This window comes from Syngnathus floridae, chromosome 21 (genome assembly GCF_059516105.1).
Source record: "Syngnathus floridae isolate MCC-2025c chromosome 21, RoL_Sflo_1.0, whole genome shotgun sequence".
NCBI classification, from domain to species: Eukaryota; Metazoa; Chordata; class Actinopteri; order Syngnathiformes; family Syngnathidae; genus Syngnathus; species Syngnathus floridae.
This window is the reverse complement of record NC_142433.1, coordinates 9,672,219-9,695,514: the sequence shown is the minus strand read 5'-3', so window position 1 is coordinate 9,695,514 and position 23,296 is coordinate 9,672,219. Positions and strand designations below refer to the sequence as shown.

The 23,296-nt window shown below is 46.0% G+C and overlaps 2 long non-coding RNA genes and 1 other non-coding gene across 3 annotated transcripts; 1 reads left to right on the top strand and 2 right to left on the bottom strand.

Annotated features, from left to right (window-relative positions):
- Nucleotides 1–153: 153 nt before the first annotated feature.
- On the bottom strand, nt 154–14,225 carry LOC148380515 (uncharacterized). The gene is made up of 2 exons (XR_015855032.1): nt 369–14,225; nt 154–299 (listed from the first exon to the last, which is right to left on the bottom strand). It is a non-coding gene; the product is annotated as an uncharacterized LOC148380515 (long non-coding RNA).
- trnas-gcu (transfer RNA serine (anticodon GCU)) lies at nt 6,234–6,315 on the top strand. Its single transcript has one exon. It is a non-coding gene; the product is annotated as a tRNA-Ser (tRNA).
- A 588-nt stretch (nt 14,226–14,813) lies between the features above and the next one.
- Nucleotides 14,814–16,284, bottom strand: LOC148380514 (uncharacterized). The gene is made up of 2 exons (XR_015855078.1): nt 15,790–16,284; nt 14,814–15,158 (listed from the first exon to the last, which is right to left on the bottom strand). It is a non-coding gene; the product is annotated as an uncharacterized LOC148380514 (long non-coding RNA).
- Between the last annotated feature and the right edge of the window lie 7,012 nt (nt 16,285–23,296).

Genomic DNA, 23,296 nt, shown 5'->3' with positions numbered 1-23,296 from the left:
AATACATAATTCCATTTTCAGAGACAAGTTGGGTTAAATTTATCAATTGTACATTGCAGTGGGCTAATTTAGATGTCCCAGAGAGTGCAATAGTTGCGGTTGTCATCGTTTTGGCGAATGATTTGACCCACATGCAGGAAACCAACTCAGAAGTTCAGAATGAGTGATGAGTGTTTATTGGAGGAGATGCGGTGGAGGCAGAGCGGGAGGATCTGCGCTCGGAGCAAGGAGCAGCAACGGCGGAGCGTGTGGAGTTCAGCCAGACGGGGTGGATCTTGGCGGTGAGCCGTGGAGGGAATCTGCGAACAAAATACACAAGGCTTGGTCAGAGGATACGACGTGGCTATGGCGGAGATCTTACTGCAGACCTGAGGATCAGAAGAACGTGGCGTTGATGAGCAAGAGGGTATCGAGGAGCCAAAGGCACAACCGTGGAGGTGATCACAACAGGTAGGACACGACGAGCAGTCCATTGTTGTCAATAGATCCGAGGCAATATTTACTTCCTAGTTCCTGAGTTGGAGGAATGCCATTGGGAGACATCAAGTCACGAGACGTTGTTACGAGTTTTGATTGGTTCTGCAGCAAAGACCCCTTTGCAGCAGTGCCTGTTGCGTTTCGCAATCAAACGTTGATTTTCATAAAACGATGACCAAAAAACAGCTCCCAACAATCAAAAATTAGGTCATATTAAAATATCACATCCTCCCTACAACCAGATCAATCATTTCACTAACGAAAGCCTCAAGCGAGCTTTGGCCTGCCACCGACTGTTGGTCAGGAAGCTGGTGATCCACTGACAGGTGGAGGCAGGCACCGCAAGCTGGATGAGCTTCTGTTGGAGGATGTCAGGAGCGATGGTGTTGAACGCCGAGCTGAAGTCCACAAACAGGATGCTGGCGTACGTTCCTGGGGTGTCCAGGTGGTGCAGGATGTCGTGCAGTCTCATGTTGACGGCATCATCCACCGACCTGTTTGCCCGGTAGGCAAACTGGAGGGGGTCAAGCAGGGGGCCCGTGACATCCTTCAGGTGGTTCAACACTAACCTTTCCAAAGATTTCATGACCACAGATGTCAGAGCGACAGGTCTGTAGTCATTCAAACCTGTGATGGCGGGCTTCTTGGCCACCGGAAGGATGGTGGAGCTCTTGAAGCACGAGAACACCTCACACAGCTCCAGGGAACGGTTGAAGATCCGTGCAAAGGTGGGTGCTAGCTGTTCAGCACAGACTTTCAAGCAGGAATGTGACACGCCGTCTGGGCCCGGTGCCTTCCTGATCTTTTGTCTCCGGAACATCTGGCACACTTCTTTCTCGCGGATCTGCAGTGCGGGCGCGGCCTCTGCAAGAGAGTAGGTGACAACGGTGATGGAGGTGTGGACAGAGCGGTTGTGGGGGGAGGTGAGTATGTTGATTGTGCTGCAGGAGGTCCTGTTGTGTATTCTTGTTAAAATCACACTTACATGTGAACTGGAAATGACAATAATAACACATAGTGAAAGCCAAATTGAACAAATTGGCTATTTCAGAAGTGTGCTTCAAACTGGTAGCCCTTTGCCATAATCAGTACCCAGGAAGTAGCTCTCGGTTTAAGAAAGGTTGGTGACCCCTGCGCTAGGCCAACGAGCCACGTAGTAAATTAGCTGACTCCGTTACATTCCGATTGGTAGTTGTTGGGTCTAAATACGATTAGACATTAAATCACTCGCTGGAATGAAGAGGAGAAGACAACCAAAACAGGTTTACTCGCGAGGAGAACGATAGAGAAAGCAATCTCAGTTACAACCTCCATCAGTTCTGAGTCCTTACTCCACGTGCCGACTGAACTGCCCTTTCATCCCCCCTGTTGAGCCATGTGTCAAGTCAACATCACGTGACAACTTCATGGCTCAATATTGCTGCCCATATGTATCGGTTCATTTGTACGGGCAGATAATATTGCTGCCCATTTGCATCGGAAGTTTTTCTTTCTCAAAGTGACAAACCAATCCACCAATCGGAAAAAATCAACAAAATAACTGCCAGTGAATTAATATAATAGTTAATTGTTGTTGTTTCTTAACTTTAACTAGCTCAATCGCTCTCTTATTCTCAAATTTTAAATTTAGCTTTGAAATGTCGTTATTACATTTTTTTTTTTTTTTATCCAATTCCAGAACGCAAGTTCTTTCTATCTCTCAAATTTTGTTTCATCAAGGCTAGGCATTAATGCAGTGTGGACCAGTTTCTGCCCATAAACAAATTGCTTGCTTTTCTTTACTTCCTATTTTTTCAAAATTGATTTTGTTTTGCGGTGCAAATAAGAATTATTAAATTCTGCAAATTATTTTGTGCACCTACGTACATTAGCCAATTTCATCCTTTTAACACATAACACTGACAGCACACAGACAACACAAAAACAGCAGAGACACAGATCACAAACAATACCAACAAACAACGCTGCGCAAACGTCATCCTCTATTTTGACGTTTTGGTTATACCTTTTTTTTTTTTTTTTTTTCTCATCAGTGCCTTTTATCCTTCATGCTAATGCTGTCACATCTTCCTTAAGCATCACCCTGCTTCAAACATTCTCTGAGAAACTCACACTTTCCCTGCCTCGCCCACAGCCATAGCACCCCGTGCGAGGGGGGGGACGCGGCATCAATGTTGATTGGTCACAGGCTGGCCATTTCCTGCAACAATCATGATGCCGGCCCACCGCCCACACGAGCATAGCACAGGCGTACGCGCACAGCCCCGACCCGCGACTACGCGCGAGCGCAGGCACGCTTGTCAGTCTCACCCTCTCAAAGGGCAGGCCAACTTTGCTGTTGCCCCCTTTCATCATGTTCACATACAACATCTTTCACTGTCTTCTACACAACATTTGCTGTCTCTTATTTTCGTCCTATCAAGCCACCGTTCTAGTCACTTTCTGCCACACACGTCTTATTTTTTCTACTGCCACACACTGCTCATCTTAGGTTCTCCAACCAACTTAAGCACACCATCATCCACTTCTCAATTACCCTAATTTGTATTGCTGGCCTGGACCCTACGTGGATGGCATTTTTTAATTGCTGTTGATAAGCCCCTTGGGGCGCATTATCTTCCACCAGTCCACTGTGTAATTTAAATACTTCTGTCATGCGCACTCGATATTCATCAAAGGTTTCATTATCATTTTGCTTTGTTCTCCCTATTTCTGTATAATTTGCTCTCATTTCCTTTGACCAATCCATTTCTATTGGGTGTTTCTGCCTGGTGGCTCTGTCTGTTAACCCATAAGGGGGGTTGACCCCTCTTGTGCACCAGTGTCGGGTATTTGTGGATACAACTTCTCTATGACCTTATGTTTTGAAGTTGTAGCATGTGCTTTCCCTACGCGCTTCTCTACTTCCTCTACACCTCCCCCTTCTTCTCTAGCTCTCTGTAAATTTTGATTATCTCTTGCCTGCCTACCATTAGGCCCAGTCTCATCATCTTCCTTCCTACAATACAGTGCCTTTTCCACTTTCTCTTTTTCTCCCCTCTCTCTCTCCTGCTACTTTGAGCCAAAACACCACATCCTCATCTCCTTCTTTTTTCATCTTTCTAGGGTCTCTCTTTGTTTTCTCTTTCATGGCGCCTCTAAGTTCTATCAATTTGGTTGTTTTTAGTTGTCCCTCAAATTTATATTTCTTGACCCATTTATCGAGTTTTTTTTTTAAATCGGTCGGGATCCTGCCTTTCAATTATTTTCCAATCTTCATATTTAAGATTATCTCGGATATTATTTTTACTCTTCTCGTTCCCCATTTTAATCAATTTGGTCCCAACTGTAAAACCATAGGGGTTTCTAAAGTCGGGTGTTTCCAGTGGGATAACGAAAAGATCCTGTGGTGATTCTCACTTCTACCAGCGTTCTGGTGGAGAATCCTTGCCTATTGCGTCCACAGAACCACGTTATGTGTTCCCCACTGCTTTAATATGGAATACTGTATCTAGTGATACGTATTCCCATTCACACTCCCAATCACTCAGTATTACGGAATTTTCGGCATCACGTGGACTTCCGCTGACCTTTTTAGACGGGCCTCTCCGTCGGACACCTCTGTCCTTTAACCGGTTTGTTACACCTGCGTTGTGTAACTTTTATTTAAACGGACCTTTCCGTTTTGGTACCTTTAGAACGAACCTTTCCGTTCTGTCTTTAACCGGTTTGTTACATCTGCGTCGTGTAACTTTTATTTAAACGGACCTTTCCGTTTTGATACCTTTAGAACGAACCTTTCCGTTCTGTCCTAGGACTTTTATAGGGCACAACGAGCCCTCGGCCGCTCATTCCTTTTATAAAAAAAAAACAAACTCACCCTCTGGTTATCTTCACCTCTGCACCTCGGACTGCCTTCAACCCTTAGATCCCAGCTGACGAGCAGACAGCCAGCCTTTGAAAAGGATTCTAGGACCCCACCTAGGAAGGTCCTGCCCCGCGCGGTCTTTCTGGATCTCTGCTGCCGTCCGCTGGAATCCTCCGGTGTGTTGGCATCCAGCTCGAAGGACCAATTAAATGTTGGGTCTAAATACGATTAGACATTAAATCACTCGCTGGAATGAAGAGGAGAAGACAACCAGAACAGGTTTACTCGCGAGGAGAACGATAGAGAAAGCAATCTCAGTTACAACCTCCATCAGTTCTGAGTCCTTACTCCACGTGCCCCTCTTTTTAATGTTATGGTTGCCCTGGTTACAGAGGCGTTGCTACACTAAAGGGAGGGGGAATTGTGTCTGTAGCAACGCTGATTAGCAAAAGAATGTAGTGTGGTGTGAATTAGCACTTCGCTGTTGGCTCGTGACCCCCCGCAGAGGCCATCCCCAGCCGTCTTCCCTCGCAGTTGGCTGACTCGTCGTCGACTGTGATCAAATACCTTGAAGCACGTTGATTGCCGCTTTGCTGTGGAACAAATGCAACTAGACCTTTGCTAACTTTATCTACTTGGTAAATTAACACATAATAATAATAAGTAACTTGTCCTAAACACTTCAACACACATTAAGCAAACGTGAGGTAACCGGTATGCAGTTCCTTAAACAAACATTGAGTAAATATGGGATAACTTTTATGCAACTACTTCTAACTGTATGTAACCTTTAACAAAGAAAAACAGGTCTGATAAACTACAATCTATGAACCAAACCTACATCTAAATGAAAAGGAATGAAGTTCCTGTGAATCAAACAAAGAACATGTCACCTATGCAAATAAGCCCTGCTCATTGTTAGTGAAGGCCTCTTACGGGAACCAAAACACACAGACAACATAAGGACAGGAAGGATACAAATGGCTGACAGGGATCAAAAGACATCCCTATCACTAAAAAGGAAGAACCTAGATAAAAGGAAAGATAAACTCGTAAAGGCGAGGCCTCCAGGTCTGGCAGGCCAAAGCTTCACTTAAAATTATTCCAACAGTAGTGAATATGACATGGACCTGAGGACTGCATTTTAGTGATTAATGAATTCAGATTGATATCATAGCCGGTTTGGGCGTGTCCTTTCAGGGTCATAATTTTGTGTCTACCGCTGCCTCATGGAAGACAGGCCTAAAAAAAGATGGGAACACTTGAGGGAGTTTCACCAAGATGAATTTGGAAGAACTTTATGAAATACAGTTGATGTTAAAACATGGGTGGACGTGTCTGGAAGCCTGTGTTCAACAGAAGGCAACAGTGAACAACGGAAAAATTCAGCAAGGTAATTTACTTACGCCATGACCCAGATTCGTTCCGGTGATGCTACGGCCACAACGCTATACGATCATGACCAATATGCAATCGCATACAATAAGTTTAAGGTCTTTTCTTTAGGATCTTCAGCCAAGACACCCAGGCAGACCATGAAAGAATGTTGATGTTAAAATGTTGGTGGAACTATCCAACTGTGCAGATCCGAAGATTTGGGGTGAGACAACATTGAAAAAACGTTTTTCTTTGTTTAGAGTGTCACTTATTTTGTGGCTTACCCTTTCTTCATTACACATCTAAAGTATCGTATCATTTTACCTTGCGGCTTATACTACACCGTACATACCATATCATGTCGCCTATTCAACTCATGCATGAGATGCGATGGCTGAGATATTTAGGCGATAGGTTGCTACTCCATTGTGCTCTCCACTCATCATTTCATATCACATCCTCGTCGGATTTTCACAAGCTTCACATCCAAAGTATCTTGGCACAACGTACGTAACATAATTTGGCAACACAAGATGAGGTGGCTGAGAGGTTAAGGCGATGGATTGCTAATCCATTGTGCTCTGCACGCATGGGTTCAAATCCCATTCTCATCGAAGGTTTGCTTTAAATTGTTGTGGAGTGGTACATCTGTTTTCCAACATCCCGGTTCTCGAACAAATCGTTATTTGAACGCGTTAATGATTTTGAGTGACACGGATGGTTTGTTAAAATTGATGTTTATATTACATTTATTTGATATATCTAGTCTGACGTCCGTGGCACACGTATTCTTTTCGGCGTCAATTTTTTTTTCTTTTTTTTTTTCTCAAGTGACACGGAAGACGAAGATTCTGGTAGATTCATTGATTTGGAGTGACATGGATGGTTCGATAAAATTGTTGTTTATATTATTGTCATTTCATTCATAGTTTATATATTGTTATATGGTCCTGTAGAAAAAAATTAACTGTAACGCGCCACTGACGTCGGACTTCTATACATAAAGGAGGACCAACTCGATCGATGGCTTTAATGATTTGGAGTGACACAGATGGTTTGATAAAGGTGTTATTTATGTTAGAGTTATTTGAATAACTGTTATTGTTACATCAGGCCCGTTCTCAGCTTCTCGTTTGTGTTTATGTCACGTTAGCATACCGTATCGTTAAGCCTGTTGTTGCTCGTTCATGTTGTTAGGTTACGGATTCTAGTTATTGATCTGACTCCAAATTGCGATCAACACTTAACACATAAATTTCTATGTCCTAATCCACACACTGGCGCACCTAACAATTTTGCGAGTTCGTTCTGTCAAAGAGAAGACCAGTAGATCAATTAGACCAAATTTACCAATTATTTATTCCTGACAAAGCGCACTAATACAGGCCTGGGTCCCGGGTCCCTCACACTAAAACTCGTGCGTTTTTGTGACCACCAAAAGACGACACATTCTTCCGGGTTGCCCAGTTTTAAAGAAACACAATATGAATATTAAAGCATGCAAAATATTGTGAGATGATTGGTCGATGGCCATCTCCTCCCCGTCCAGGTGTCGCTGAGGTCAGGCGGTTGGGTTTTCCCCTCGAAGTCCGGTCTCATAGACGTGCTGTTGTTCTCGTTCCTTCACCGACCTTGAGATGGTTTCCTCCGGTACTCCCTATCCGGGCCTATTCCACAACACTTCGAAGAAAACAAGTTCATGCAGTTTGCCTGCACATTCCTCGGCCCCCACCAATCCACACGAGCACTCCAATACTAGATATGAATATGATTATAAGTTTAACACAACCTTAAAAAATATGTTTGCAAACTCCCGAAAGCACAGTTTCCTTTATTCCCTCTCATGACCTCATTTATGAGGTCATCACCCGTTACTCTAGCAAACAGCTACCAGCGCGCTGTCGATCCTTCCTTCCCCCCGCTGCTCATGTTGAGTCACCAGGGGATATTGGCCCATCGGTGGCAACGGGCCAACGGTTTTCTCGATCAACCGGACAGTGAGTGACCTAATACATGGAATACAATAACAACTGCATAAAATCATAACTGTAGTAAAAATAGCCACAGCAACAAGCACAGACATGATGAGGCTTTTCTAGCTTCCGAACGTTTTTATCCAATCAGACCAAATATCGGTGTGTACACCTGAATGATCTTTCATCTTTTTGTTCAGTGTCCTTAGTCCTTCCAACGCCCTGGTCAGTCGGTCTCCTGGTGCCGTGTTGTTTGGGATGAAAGTACAACATGCATCACCCAACATTCCACACACACCATGTTCCTTAGTCAATAGCCTGTCCAACGCAATTCTATTTTGGAACGCCATTAACGACGTTGCAGCCAATTGTTCATGAACTGCGGCAAATGATTCAGCTGTATAATTACCCAGTCGTTGGACATTGTAATGAAAGTAATTAGTACGGTCTACATTTTTATTGGGAGTGATCCATAGGAAGATACTTTCGAATCCCGAGAACACTTGATTAATGAGTTTATACTTATCTGGCACACCCCGGGGCACTCCTATAGTGTCAATATATGTTGGATCGTCGTCGCTCAACCACTGGGGCAAAACGTCTCTTTTGCTTGCTTCAGGAGCCCCGCCAGTGGGGACTCCAGGTTCCAATTGAGATTCTGTATTTCAATGGGGACAACCACCACAGGCATTATCAACGACACGAGGGCACAGATACCTGATGCATTCTTCGGCAAGCGATCCTATAATTTGTCATCTCCACACCACAACCAGATGTCACTGGTCTTCCTCTGCTCCTTCCATCACTGCTGGGTGAATTCTGGCATGTCCTGTTAAAGCTTGAAAGCAAGTGAATTTGGAAAATAAACTTTGTATATCACAATTACAAATTGAAACCTACTCACCCATTTCTATTTTACCACTCCCCCTTTGACACATTCACCCAATGTGTCATTACGTATCAAAAGGAACCTGCAAAGCGTCCCCTCTCATCACCACACTCATTGTAGACAGGCCCACGGAACCACTAGTTACCATCTGGGCCCCGGGACCATCACCCCAAGTCCTTGAAACTTGACTGTCCACCACACACACTCGGCAACACAAACAAAAATCATCGCACTCCTGTCAGTGAGCTTATAGCCCGGCTGACAGCGGACATTTGTACACACAAAAACAGACATCAAGTATCAAAATAAAAACAGTCATAAAATGAATCCTGGCGCCTGCGGATCATGTCCTGAAAACCACGTCATCAACAAGTTCATCATAAAAACCAAAAGGGCAAGGGTTAACATATTCTTGTAAATCCAACACAAACTTTCCACGAATGCAATCGACAACCTGCAAAAAGGAAAACAAGTTACGCAAGCAACGCGCAATCCGCTCCTTAGCTGGTGGCTGATGCTGCAAAAAAAAAATCAAGTCACACAGAAAAACAAAGCAGAGCATGCTATTGTTGCAAACACGTTCAAGCGTCAAACAATTGGTCACTGTCCACCTAGTCCGTCACCCCGTCGGGTGAGCTCAAAGTCGTCACACGTCAAATCGTCCAAAGTCTTGCTGTTCGATACTAGTTCTGTCTTGTCTGACCATATCACTGAAATGGGCCTTCTCCATCACACCGTTTTGTTGTCGATGGTGCCCCTGATTGATCATTGAGCCATGGTTCCGGTCAGAACTCACTTACCAGTTCCAGACCCTCCAGTCTGTACCACCCCTTCAGGTGAGAGGAATTTTATCCTCAATTGCAAACACATCACCCCAACTTCAGACCTCTCTGGCCAATCATACTGCGCACACACAGTCATAGATGATCTCATGCGCACGCACCCATCCACACACTCGCAGACACACACATCCGTCTCTATCACTCAGCTCTCCTCCCACACTAAGCAAAGTTAGTATGTTAGTGTGCAGGCAAACATTGACTCCTAATAGTAACTCTTCACATTTGGACATATTTGTCAACATGACCTATTGTAAAATCTCCAATTCAATTTTCCATAAACTCGCCCATCAGATTCATCGCAAATTGTCATATATGTCTATCTGGGGGGGGACGACTGTGGGACCCGCGTGTCACGGGAGCCTCCATAACCTCAGATTGCTCCTACAAACTCGATCTCTATTAATTATCCTAATTAAATTCAATAAAGATGGGTCCGACTATTCCCTCTGGATTTTTACGTCATCATTTGGCTCTCCCCCTTTTTCCTGTTGTCTAGCTCAAATATGTTTCTCAGTCTGCTTCTCTTTATTGCCCCTCTTGGCGAGTCTCACTCCCCCCTTTTTCTCTTCCTAAAAATCCTGCCTGTCACACCATCCAGCACCTCTCCCTAGAATGGGCAGTTTTTAATGTAATTTACGTCATTGCTGTCCAGATCTTCTATCCTCAATCTCCCTTGCTGTCAATCCCTGTTAAAATGCCAAAATGCCCCTCTTCCTCTTGACTGAATCCACTTTAGACCAAATGTCCTATTCTAAAATGTATCTAACTCAACTTCTACTTCTTAAGCCTGACGAGCCAAAATATCAGATCTCGCTCTTGTTTCTTACCGTTTTAGCCTATTTGTTTTATCCAAATCTGTTCAATCTCTGACTATGATGCTTTTCTCTGTAGCTCTACGCATTATTCAATTTTTTATCAAATCTCCTCAGTTCTGTCAAACTCAGTGCACAATGAAGCTCCTGTCCACCTTGACCCAAGCTCCACCCAGTTTGGTAACGCCACAGCAAGGAGTGCGATTTGGCCGTCGGACACTTCCAACACCCCTGCGTCCCAGAGGCCACACAGAGTGTCTTCCATGCCTTGGTCCGCCTCTTTCGGCCAACGATATTGAGGCCGTTTGATAGGCTGCGTCTCATCTATTTGGAGATCAATAGGGGCCACCGAATGACAAAACCCGACATCAAATGGACCCTGGGACCACAGTGTGTCGGGCAAGGCCGCCAGCATTACTTCAGCGTCCTCATGATCAGTTAACTCCCTACCGTGTGTGCGGGACACCAACATCATCTCCAGCAATCCTGTGTCTGCCATGGGTTGTTTAATTTGGTATGCATTCTGAGACTCAGACCAGTACAAATTAGGAATGTGAGTTTTCCGCCAATCGGTCTGTTGCAACAACTGCTTGACCATTGAGCCCAATTGTCTGGCCTCGTGTCCTGGGGCAAGAGCCAGCGAAATGTGTGGCACCCCTTTCTCTGTCATTTTGAACCACTGCATTTGTTCATATGTCAATTCAGTTGCCGCTGCGACTCCCTCTTTACCAATCAAAATGGATGATGAAATTAAATCCCACATGTGCCCTTCAATTTCTTCAAACAAATCATCACTTTTTCGGTCATAATATAGAGTGCAATGCAAAGGATCAACAGGTGGGTGGTATGGCGCCAGTGAGCAGATCCAGGGCTTCCACAGTAGGTAGGTCGAGAACACACCGCCACCAGCAGGGGTCTCTGGCTCCAGCCTGGCCCAGTAGATGGTTGCAGTTTCTGCTTCTGCCGGTAGGGGCGCCATCAGCCACTGACCATGTTGTTGTAGCTGCTGTGAGCACTGGATGCCGACGCCATCTGGAAATTGAATAATCACTCCCTCTGGCCCACACAGAATTCTGGCTTGAACGGCTGACAGCAAGTCCCTTCCCATCAAGTTGATCGGAGTGTCTGTGGAATGGATGTATTTGTGCCACAGTCTACACCCTGTCCTTGTGATCACAGTTTCAAGTGGTTTGGTAAAAGGCAGAGTACGTGGTTGTCCCGAGAAGCCGACTAAAGTTGTTGTTTTCTTTGACAGTGAGGATACAGGAAGGGCAGTGTTTATTGATGAATAAGTTGCTCCTGTGTCCACCAGCATCTCCACAGGTTTTTCCTTCCACTGTCACATGAAGCATTGGCTCCGCCGGGCCACTGCTTTCCTGGCTCCCCGGGCAGCCCTATTCAAATTGTCCACACCAGAGATCATCATGTTGGTAGTACTGACCTCCGTGCGTTTGTGGGCGGGTGGCTCCGCGCGGTCGATACTGTGGGCATTCTTTTGCCCAGTGGTCGGTTTCGCCGCAGATGAAACATGCGTTGGGCGAATGGGGTTTGTATGCTGCCCTCCCCGGGTAAGCAGGTGCACTCCCTCCCCGGCCTCTGTATCCGCCCCGGAACTGGCCCCTTCCGCGCCCCACCACCTGAAGAGCCCGTGACATTTGCATTTCCTTTTTCTGTGATTTAGACTGTTTAGCTTCACCATGCATTTTTGCCAACTGTAATTTCAACAACTGTTTAGATAATGCGTCTGTCTCGTTTTCAACTTTAGCTTGTGACTCAGTGAACATTCTGCAGTGATGCAAAAGATGACATTTAAATCGTTCTTCGGCACAAACCAGAATGTCAGGATCTGACATTAGCTGCTTCTTCACATCTGGCGGAAGTCCATCCAGCAGCGCCGTTCGGAAGAGCACCTCTGCCTCGTGCGTGAGAGCCGGATGGCGACCTGTGGTTTCAATCCAACTCTCCACACATGTTACATAATGTTGTGCAGGTGACATTTTCACATCATAAGGAAACATAGTGGGGGCCAGATCGGTGGGTTGTGGGAAAGTCAATTTAATGTTTTCAAACAGGGGCGCTGCTACTTGTGGCAAGGGCACCTCCCTCCCCAGTCTCGCTGTGCCTGCTGCGTCCTCAATTGCCTGCAATTGCACTAGGGAGCATGCTCCTGCCAACATCTGGCGCATGTCACCGAGTGTACAGCTCTGCCCACTCATCAGAGCCAAAAATTTGTTTAGCCACACCTTGCCTCCTCTGTGAAGTGGGGGCATCTTTTCCATCATCGCGGTCACATCACGGAGCACCATGGGCTCGTAGTGCTGACCGCCCGATGTGGTCACCAGCGGACACATCAATTCATTTTTCTGCACCTCGGCCTGTGTCATCTGTCCCTGACCACTCCGCAAATTATATTTTCTCCGTGTCTCTCTCTCTCTCCCTGTCTGCACTTCTTTCTACTGTCCTGATTCGCGCACTCCAACATTTTTCTCTCTAATGCATCACAACATCATCTTCTTCCTCACCCTCGCTGCTTTCCCACTGTGGACGCTCTTGCTGTCTTCGCGCGCTCTTCGCGTCTTCTCGTCTCCCTCTCTCCGTTGCCCATTTTAACATCTGCGCTTCCTGTCTACGCTGCTCATCGGCTTGATCAATTTTCTTTTTTAGCGCCTCATTCTCGGCAGTAAGTCTATGCCAGCTTTCTCCTTTCGTCACATTGGACGGTTGAGGGCTCGGACCGGGGGTGGAGGTGTCCACGCGGGATGTGTCCCCCTCCCGGGCACGTCGCCTCTCTCTATTTACTGCTTGTTCAATCAACTGTACAATACTCTGATCCGCCCTTTCGCCTTCGCCCTCGACATCCACTACCATCCTGCCACCCAGCGTCACCACCGGAGCCATTACTCCGGGGTCGCCGTACGGCGGCGGTCCAACATAGCTCACTCCGAGTGTCGGGGCACTCGGGTTTGTCACACCATGCAAAGATGGATAAATGCCCTTGTATTCATTTCTTTCCTCGTCTATCTTCACTGCTTTCTCTACCCTTCTTTCTCATGCTCTTGTTAGCCTGCAATTGTCCAAATCAAAAATGTTATTTTCTTTTAACTGTCTTTCTTTTGAACCTCTAAATCGCTCGTGTTGCTAACCTAACCTAACCTTAAAGAAAGGACAAACAGATTACTCCCAATAGCTCCTCATTATTTACGAGTTAGCCCCCCCTTTCTTGAACATTCTCTGATCCATGCCGTCTTCCTCCTCACACGCCTGCACCCACACAGGGTGTGCACATAAACGCACACACCGAGCACGCACACAACCGCTCAATCTCACTGCTTCAAACATTCACTGAGAAACTCACACTGTCCCTGCCCCGCCCGGGCCATAGCACCCCCCCCCCCCGTGCGAGGGGGGGTCGCGGCATCAATGTTGACCGGTTACAGGCTGGCCATTTCCTGCAACAATCATGATGCCGGCCCACCGCCCGCACAAGCATAGCACAGGCCCACGCGCACAGCCCACACCCGCGACTACGCGCGAGTGCAGGCACGCTCATCAGTCTCAACCTCTCAAAGGGCAGGCCAACTTTGCTGTTGCGCCCTTCATCATGTTCACATTCGACATCTTTCAATGTCTTCTACACAACATTTGTTGTCTCTTATTCTCATCCTATCAAGCCACCGTTCTAGTAACTTTCTGTCACACGCCTTATTTTCTCTACTGCCACACCTTGCTCATCTTAGTTTCTCTAACCAACTTAAACACACCATTGTCCACTTCTCAATTTCCCTATTATCGCTCAAAAGCCTCCTAAACATTCTCCATTACTGATTTCTTCCATAGAACACACATCTCACTCACACACACTGATATACACACCCACTCATGAGGATCCTCTGCGCGCACACACACTCTCCCCCAATTTGGTTCATTTTGGATATTTTAGCGGTCTGATCTCTCACAGGAGGAACTGTTACCACCGGATATTTTTTGAGGAGGCCTCACTTCCCCTTGGGGATCTCTTTATTAACCCCAGCTATTTGAATACGATCGTCACCGCACCCTTGTCCGCCACGACGAAGCACTAGGTCCCTGACCTATCCGTAGTACGCGTAAGTCCCTGACTTTACCGTACACGTTACACACGTAAGTTCCAAACTTATTCACCGTATGTATCTTAACTTCATGCACACCTTATTTGATCTGAACGACAGTCTCCTCTTAAATTTCCTCTTTCAATTTGCAGCATTTCGACTTATAGTAACAGGTATTCTGCTTACCTTATCGGTGATGAGCTCAGGGTTGAGGAGACGTCGTACCAGCTCAACGTTGTGCCCTTATTCCAAACGGTTCGCCGACCGGGAGACAGTGTTCCTGACACTGTCCGGTGTCTTGGCTAAAGACCACTAGTTGTCAATTACCCTTCTCTTGACATCACGTCCGCGGTCACCAAGAAATTGTTAGGTTATGGATTCTAGTTATTGATCTGACTCCAAATTGCGATCAACACTTAACACATAAATTGCTATGTCCTAATCCACACACTGGCGCACCTAACAATTTTGCGAGTTCGTTCTGTCAAAGAGAAGACCAGTAGATCAATTAGACCAAATTTACCAATTATTTATTCCTGACAAAGCGCACTAATACAGGCCTGGGTCCCGGGTCCCTCACACTAAAACTCGTGCGTTTTTGTGACCACCAAAAGACGACACATTCTTCCGGGTTGCCCAGTTTTAAAGAAACACAATATGAATATTAAAGCATGCAAAATATTGTGAGATGATTGGTCGATGGCCATCTCCTCCTCGTCCAGGTGTCGCTGAGGTCAGGCGGCTGGGTTTTCCCATCGAAGTCCGGTCTCATAGACGTGCTGTTGTTCTCGTTCCTTCACCGACCTTGAGATGGTCTCCTCCTGTACTCCCTATCCGGGCCTATTCCACAACACTTCGAAGAAAACAAGTTCATGCAGTTTGCCTACACATTCCTCGGCCCCCACCAATCCACACGAGCACTCCAATACTAGATATGAATATGATTATAAGTTTAACACAACCTTAAAAAATATGTTTGCAAACTCCCGAAAGCACATTTTCCTTTAATGTCTGTTCTTGGTGTTGGGTTTTGTCGAATAAATTTCCCCCAAAATACGACGAATACTGTGACTTATATATGTTTTTTTTTTTTCATTTTATTGTGCATTTTATGTCTGATGCAACGTATATTCCGGAGCAACTTTTAGTCCGAAAAATAGGGTATGTGCCTTCTTATTTTTACTTTGTGTATCGTTTACTTGAATGTTTTGTTTGTCTGTGGGCCAATTGGGTGTATTCTGTCTTGTCTCCACAGTGGGATAGTAGGAAACGCAATTTCGATCTCTTTGTATGACTTGACATGAGAAGAAATTGACAATAAAACTGACTTTGACTTTGATAATGCGTTACAGTAGTCCAGGTGCGACTGTGTCCGCCACATCTAGTGTTATCGCACTATTCTGCTCTAGCTGGCGGACACGTCCCTATAGCAGGGACAACCTCTCTAAGAAAAGGGTGCAATTGGTGCACAAAGCCGTACAAACCTCTTGATCCGCAGCCATACTTGCGTGTCTGATGATCAACGGTAGACAAACAGCCACGAAGCCTCCGCTAAGAGCCAAACAGTGACGTGGTTGAAATGGCAGGGATTGACGGTCCGCGACGTTCAACAATAGTAAACTCCCAAAAGTGGAATAAAAAACGTAAAAAGCGTTGAAGAACTAGAAAAGCATATAGAAATGTTGGACTGTAGATCGTCTCTCTCGTGACGCTGCGGCGCTCTATGTGGCAAACCGGAAGTATGATTCAAAGTGAGGTTAAAAAGATAGAAAATAACACAAAGTAGGAGAGAGCGAATCACCGAGGTTGCCATCCACGGTGCCATCTTATGATGTAATAATATCAACCAATGCAGCTATATATAGCTCTGCTGCAAACACAGGTTAACGCACATGGGTCGAAAACCTGCTTAAATTCTATTTCGCACAAAGAAATAAACACCCTGTCAGGGAACCGAACCCCGGTCTTCCACGTGACAGGCGGAGATACTAATCCATTGTGCTCTGCACGCATGGGTTCAAATCCCATTCTCGTCGAAGGTTTGCTTTAAATTGTTGTGGAGTGGTACATCTGTTTTCCAACATCCCGGTTCTCGAACAAATCGTTATTTGAACGCGTTAATGATTTTGAGTGACACGGGTGGTTTGTTAAAATTGATGTTTATATTACATTTATTTGATATATCTAGTCTGACGTCCGTGGCACACGTATTCTTTTCGGCGTCAATTTTTTTTTTCTTTTTTTTTTTCTCAAGTGACACGGAAGACGAAGATTCTGGTAGATTCATTGATTTGGAGTGACATGGATGGTTCGATAAAATTGTTGTTTATATTATTGTCATTTCATTCATAGTTTATATATTGTTATATGGTCCTGTAGAAAAAAATTAACTGTAACGCGCCACTGACGTCGGACTTCTATACATAAAGGAGGACCAACTCGATCGATGGCTTTAATGATTTGGAGTGACACAGATGGTTTGATAAAGGTGTTATTTATGTTATAGTTATTTGAATAACTGTTATTGTTACATCAGGCCCGTTCTCAGCTTCTCGTTTGTGTTTATGTCACGTTAGCATACCGTATCGTTAAGCCTGTTGTTGCTCGTTCATGTCTGTTCTTGGTGTTGGGTTTTGTCGAATAAATTTCCCCCAAAATACGACGAATACTCCGGAGCGACTTATATATGTTTTTTTTTTTCATTTTATTGTGCATTTTATGTATGATGCAACGTATATTCCGGAGCAACTTTTAGTCTGAAAAATAGGGTATGTGCCTTCTTATTTTTACTTTGTGTATCGTTTACTTGAATGTTTTGTTTGTCTGTGGGCCAATTGGGTGTATTCTGTCTTGTCTCCACAGTGGGATAGTAGGAAACGCAATTTCGATCTCTTTGTATGACTTGACATGAGAAGAAACATTTGGTTGTTTTATCAAAGTCAAAGTCTGCTTTATTGTCGATTTTTTTTTCATATACCAAGACACACAAAGAGATTGAAATTACGTTCCCACTATCCCTCGGTGAGATAGTACACATATGCATACAAGCGTAAATAAGAGTGTTGAATAAATGATAAATAAACAAATAATAATAAATAATAATAATAAATATAAGAGGAGCAAAAATGGAGCAAGTGTACATACAGCAGACAGTGGACTTGGATATGGTGCTTTAAAGTGTTAATTGTTTTATTTGATGTTTTCTCTATTTTTTATGTTTTGAATATGTTCAAGATAAAGATATAAAAGCATGTGAAGTGATCAACTATACTAAAAATAACATGAGAAGTGGTCAACTATACTTGTAAGTAAGTGATGTCTTAATGATCAAGTAAATATTTGTTAAAAAAAAACAGATATAAGTTGCTCCTGAGTATAAGTCGCCCCCACCCAAACTATGAAAAAAAACGCGACTTATAGTCCGGAAATTTCGGTACTACGATTTCGAAACCTACGTAGATACAGATAGTTTACACAAACCTTTTCTCATCTGTTGTAAATCAAATGGACTGGCGAAACAGTGGTTTGGCACAGATTGTGTTGACGAATTTCCCAGATTTTTTCAAAATCCACCGTTTAAACAAACTACATTTGTTGCACATAATGCGAGAGGTTTTGATTCATACATCTTGATTAGGAGAATGCTTGAATTAGGTCTCAAACTTGACATTCTGATGCAGGGGAGTAAAGTTCTGTCTTTTGTCGATTTAGACACAAAATCTCGATTCATAGACTTGCTTTCTTCATTCCTGACGATGCCTCTAAGTGCGATGCCTAAGGCCCAGGGGTTTGAAGACAAAATCAAAGGGATATTTTCCACACAAATTCAGCTCTTTAGAGCATCTAAACTACTGACCCTACGTACTACGATATCGAGCGAATGTCACCCCCTCAACGAGCCAAGTTTGATGAATGGTATGCCAAAGAAGCTAGCAATGTGTATGATTTTGCTAAACAAGCGATAGCGTACTGCGAGAATGACGTTTACTTGTTAATGCAGGGGTGTGAGAAATTCAGGAGTGAGTTTTTTTAGGCCACTGGAACAGACCCATTCAATGCTGTGACAATAGCCTCTGCGTGCATGAAAGTTTTTCGCACTAATTTTTTAACCCCTCAAACACGAGCCATTACACCTTCAGACAAATATATGCGTTCGTACAAAGCTTTTTCGCATGACTCTATTCAGTACATGCAATGGATCATGCATAGCCAAAGTATTCACATTAGGCATGCATTGAACGGGGGCGAGGTTAAGATAGATAACTACACGGTAGACGGATATTCTGAAAATGGGGGCGTAAAAATAGTGTTTGAGTATTTTGGTTGTTATCACCACGGCTGCGCAGAATGCTACGACCTCTCTAAAATATGTCCAACATCAAAACGCTCCTTTCAGGAGAGGTTTGATAACACCCAAAAGAAAATTCAGGAACTACAGCTTAAACAGGATGTGCACCTTGTAATTATGTGGGAGCACGAATGGTTGCAAATGAAAAAGGTGAACATAGAGGTGAAGGAATTCCTGAAAAAAAACAAATTTCCTACACCGCTCAAGCCGAGGCAGGCCCTTTTTGGGGGTCGAACAAACGCATTTGTTTTAAGATACACGGCAGAACGAGCGTGTGTTGTATGTTGATGTGATGTCATTATACCCTATAATGACCTATCCGATTCAGTTAAAAGAAAATGCAATACCAGTGATACATGTAACTAGGAGAGTTCCAGCTCCACTTTGCGAACTTCTCAAAAAAGGAACTAGACAGGATGTGTAAACTAAAATCTCAAGATGGCGGCGCGTGCACACGCAGCGGCCACTCTCTGTCGCGCCAGTACGGTGATTTGTTCGTTTAATGAGTGTTCGTCTGGCAGTCTTATGTGTTCGTCTCGTCGTGCTATGTCGTACTACAAGTACAGCAGGCAGGTTCTGCTCGACATCGGCAGAAGTGGGTTTTGTGGTGTTCTGGACTTTGAAGCGGCGACATTAAAGGCGCTCGGACTGCTACGTCCTGTAACGTCGCCGACCTCGCCCGCTATTCCTCCCCCCGTTGGGAAGCGTCGGAAACGGTGTGCGAGGAGAAAGAAGAGGGGCAAGCGAGGAGGCGTCCGGGCCAGGCTGGCGGCCAACCCAGCTCGCCCGGCAGTGCCTTCCATTCTTCTGGCGAATGTTCGATCGCTGGACAACAAAACGGATTATGTTCGCCTGCTGAGGTCTATGAATCGGACGGTGTGGAACTGCTGTGTGCTCGTGTTCACTGAGACCTGGTTGACTGTCAACATTCCGGACTCTGCCGTGCAACTGGAGCGGCTAGCGTGCTTTCGGGTGGACCGTGCCATTGTACGAGGGGGAAAGTCGCGAGGAGGTGGAATATGCATCTACATCTGAGAAGAATGGTGCCGGGACTCTGTGGTAGTATGTAAGCACTGCTCGCCACTAGCGGAGTTTGTGATCATCAAGTGCCGTCCTTTTTACCTGCCGAGGGAATTTACTGCGATTCTGCTTGTCGCGGTATACATCCCGCCTTCCAACATCGAAGGCGACAGGATCGCGGCGCTTGGTGAACTGTACCGGGCTGTCAGTGAACAACAGACAGCGCACCCTGACGGTTTCACCATCTTCGCTGGAGACTTTAATCATGCCAACCTGAAGTCTGTTTTCCCGAGGCTTCACCAGCATGTTACTTTTCCGACATGTGGAGACAGCTTCCTGGACCTGGTCTACTCTGCGCATAAAGGAGCTTTCAAAGCCACCCCCCTCCCCCATCTTGGGCTTTCTGACCATCTCACCGTTTTGCTTTTGCCTGCATACAGACAATTGGTAAAGGCATCCAGGCCGGTTCGGAAGCGGGTTCGGGTGTGGCCTGAGGGTGCCTCCGATGCGCTTCGTGACTGCTTTGGCACTACTGACTGGGACATGTTTAAGCGGGTGGCCACCTACAACGATCGGACGGACATCGAGGAGTATACTGACTCTGTTTCCTCTTACATCGCGAAGTGCATCGATGATGTGACTCGCGCAAAATCCGTCGTCACTCGAGCGAACTGGAAGCCGTGGCTGACAGGGGCTGTCCTCAGACTGCTGAGGGCCAGGGACAAAGCTTTCAGAGCGGGGGATGAGCCTGGCTTGAGGACAGCGAGGGCCGACCTGTCCCGGGGCATCAAAGAAGCGAAAAAGGCGTTCTCGTGCAAGGTCTCCACCCACCTCAAGGACAGCAAGGACGCACGTAGCCTTTGGCAAGGCATTCAGACCATCACGGACTACAAGCCCGCGCCGAGGAGCTGTGAGGGCGACGTACGTCTGCTGAACGATCTTAACCGCTTCTTTGCTCGCTTCGACGCCCAGAACAGCTCTTGCCCGCTGAAGACCACTCCCCCCCCACACGAGCAGCCCCTGTGCCTCTCTGCAGACGGAGTGAGGAGGGCGCTTGCCGCTATTGACACCCGTAAGGCCGCGAGCCCTGACAACATCCCGGGTCGAGCGCTGAAGGACTGCGCTGGCGAGCTGTCGGGTGTCTTCACGGCCATCTTTAACATTTTCCTGCAGCAGGCCATTGTCCCTTCGTGTTTCAAGGCTGCCACCATCGTTCCTGTGCCGAAGAAACCTGCTCCATCCTGCTTCAATGACTACCGCCCCGTGGCACTGACGCCCATCATCATGAAGTGCTTTGAGCGGCTTGTCATGGACCACATGATATCCGTTCTCCCCCCCACCATTGACCCTTTCCAGTTTTCGTACCATGCCAAACGGTCCTCTGAGGATGCCATCTGCTCTGCCCTCCACTCGGCCCTCACCCACCTGGAGAGAAAGGACTCATATGTGAGATTGCTGTTTGTGGACTTCAGCTCTGCCTTCAACACCATTGTGTCGCAGCGACTCATCTGCAAACTCGACGAGCTGGGCCTCAGTACCTCCCTCTGCAACTGGCTACTGGACTTCCTCTGTCAGAGGCCTCAGGTGGTGCGTGTTGGCGACTAAATCTCCGCCAGCATCACACTGAGCACGGGGGTTCCCCAGGGCTGCGTGCTCAGTCCACTGCTCTTCACCCTGCTGACGCATGACTGCACTGCGAACTACAGCGACAACCGCATAGTGAAGTTTGCTGACGACACGACTCTGGTGGGTCTCATCGCGAAGGGCGATGAGACTTGGTACAGGTCGGAGGTTGACCTTCTGACCACGTGGTGCAGGGACAACAATCTGCTGAACGTCAACAAGACCAAGGAAATCGTTGTTGACTTCCGGAAGGGTCACACAAAACACCTGCCGCTGATCATTGACGGTGCTGTGGTGGAGAGGGTGAGCAGCACCAAGTTCCTGGGGGTGCACATCAGTGAGGACCTCTCTTGGTCCGCAAACACCGCGTCACTGGCAAAGAAAGCTCAGCGCCGCCTGTACTTCCTGCGGAAACTCAGGCGTGCATGTGCTCCTCAGGCAGTCCTGTCTACATTCTCCCGTGGCACCATTGAGAGTGTCCTCTCCAGTTGCATCGCTGTCTGGGGTGGTAGCTGCACTGAACAAAACTTGAAGGCCCTGCAGCGCATAGTGAATACGGCTGGTAAGATTATTGGTGCTTCGCTCCCCTCCCTGAAGGACATTTACACCTCCCATCTCACCCGCAAGGCAGCCTCGATTGTGAGTGATGTGAGTCACCCAGCTCACTCTTTGTTTGACCTTCCCTCTGGGAAGAGGTACAGGAGCCTGCGCTCCCGCACCACCAGACTCGCCAACAGCTTCCCTTTCCAGGCTGTTAGGACCCTGAACTCGCTACCCCCTTCTGCGTAGCGTGCTGCACTTTTGCGCTATTTTCTGGAATGTCTCCTGTACACTCACTTGCTCCTTTTTGCTCCTCTTATTTATTTGTTGTGTTATTTATTCATTATTTATTCAGCACGCTGTTGTTTACTTGATTGTCTATTATGTGCCATGTCTTGTCACCGTGGGATTGCGGGGAACGAAATTTCGGTTTCTTTGTGTGTCTTTGGCATGTGAAGAAATTGACAATAAAGCTGACTTTGACTTTGACTTTGACTTTGAAAAGGGATAACAAAAGTGGAAGAACCAACAGAGTGGGTAAACTCGATGGTTTGTCTGGACAAAAAGAATAAGAACCAAGAGCTGAGAATATGCTTGGACCCTGGTGACTTAAATCAAAACATAAAACATGAGCACAACCAGATACCAAAACGTGAAGAAATTGCAAGTAAAATGGCAGGAGCCAAACACTTCACAAAGCTGGATGCAGCGCAGGGATTCTGGCAAATAAAGTTGGATGAGAAAAGCTCACGTTACTGCACTTTTGGTAGATACAGATTTCTACGAATGCCATTTGGAATAATATCTGCGTCCGAGATCTTTCATCGAGCGATGGAAAACATGTTGGAGGGCCTGGAAGGAGTCCGGTGTTATGTGGATGACATAATAATTTGGGGTTCCATCTGTCAAGTTACATGGAGGATAGGATGCTCCAAGATGGTCTGTGAGTGTGTATTGGATTTGGCCCAGATGAATTGTCTCAGATGAAATTCCAAATTTCACCAGAAGATGGTGACAAAGATTGACATTGGAGACCTGAAGGAGTGGGTGTGAGTAAGGGTTACTTAAAAGTTAGTTCTTCAAAATTAACTATTTGTCATGGATCGGCTGGAGCAGGGCGACCAAATGCAGCTTGGACCAGGGTTTATTGAAGGGAACTCAAAAGGCAAACTGACATGACTTAACAAACAATAACTTGACTGACTGACCGGGACGTGAAACAAAAAGACAGCAGGACAAGACGACAGCAAGACAGAACGACAACAACTCACACATCATCCGACGGGGAGTGAAGGGCCGACAGGACTTAAATACAAAACATGAAACACGAGGCAGGTGACCGTGGTTACATTGATTGAGGTGACACAGCAGGGGAGGGGCGACACGAACAGAAACCATGGCAACCAAGACACATAGCAAAACTGGGGACGAGACGTGACACTATTGTTAAACTGGTAAAG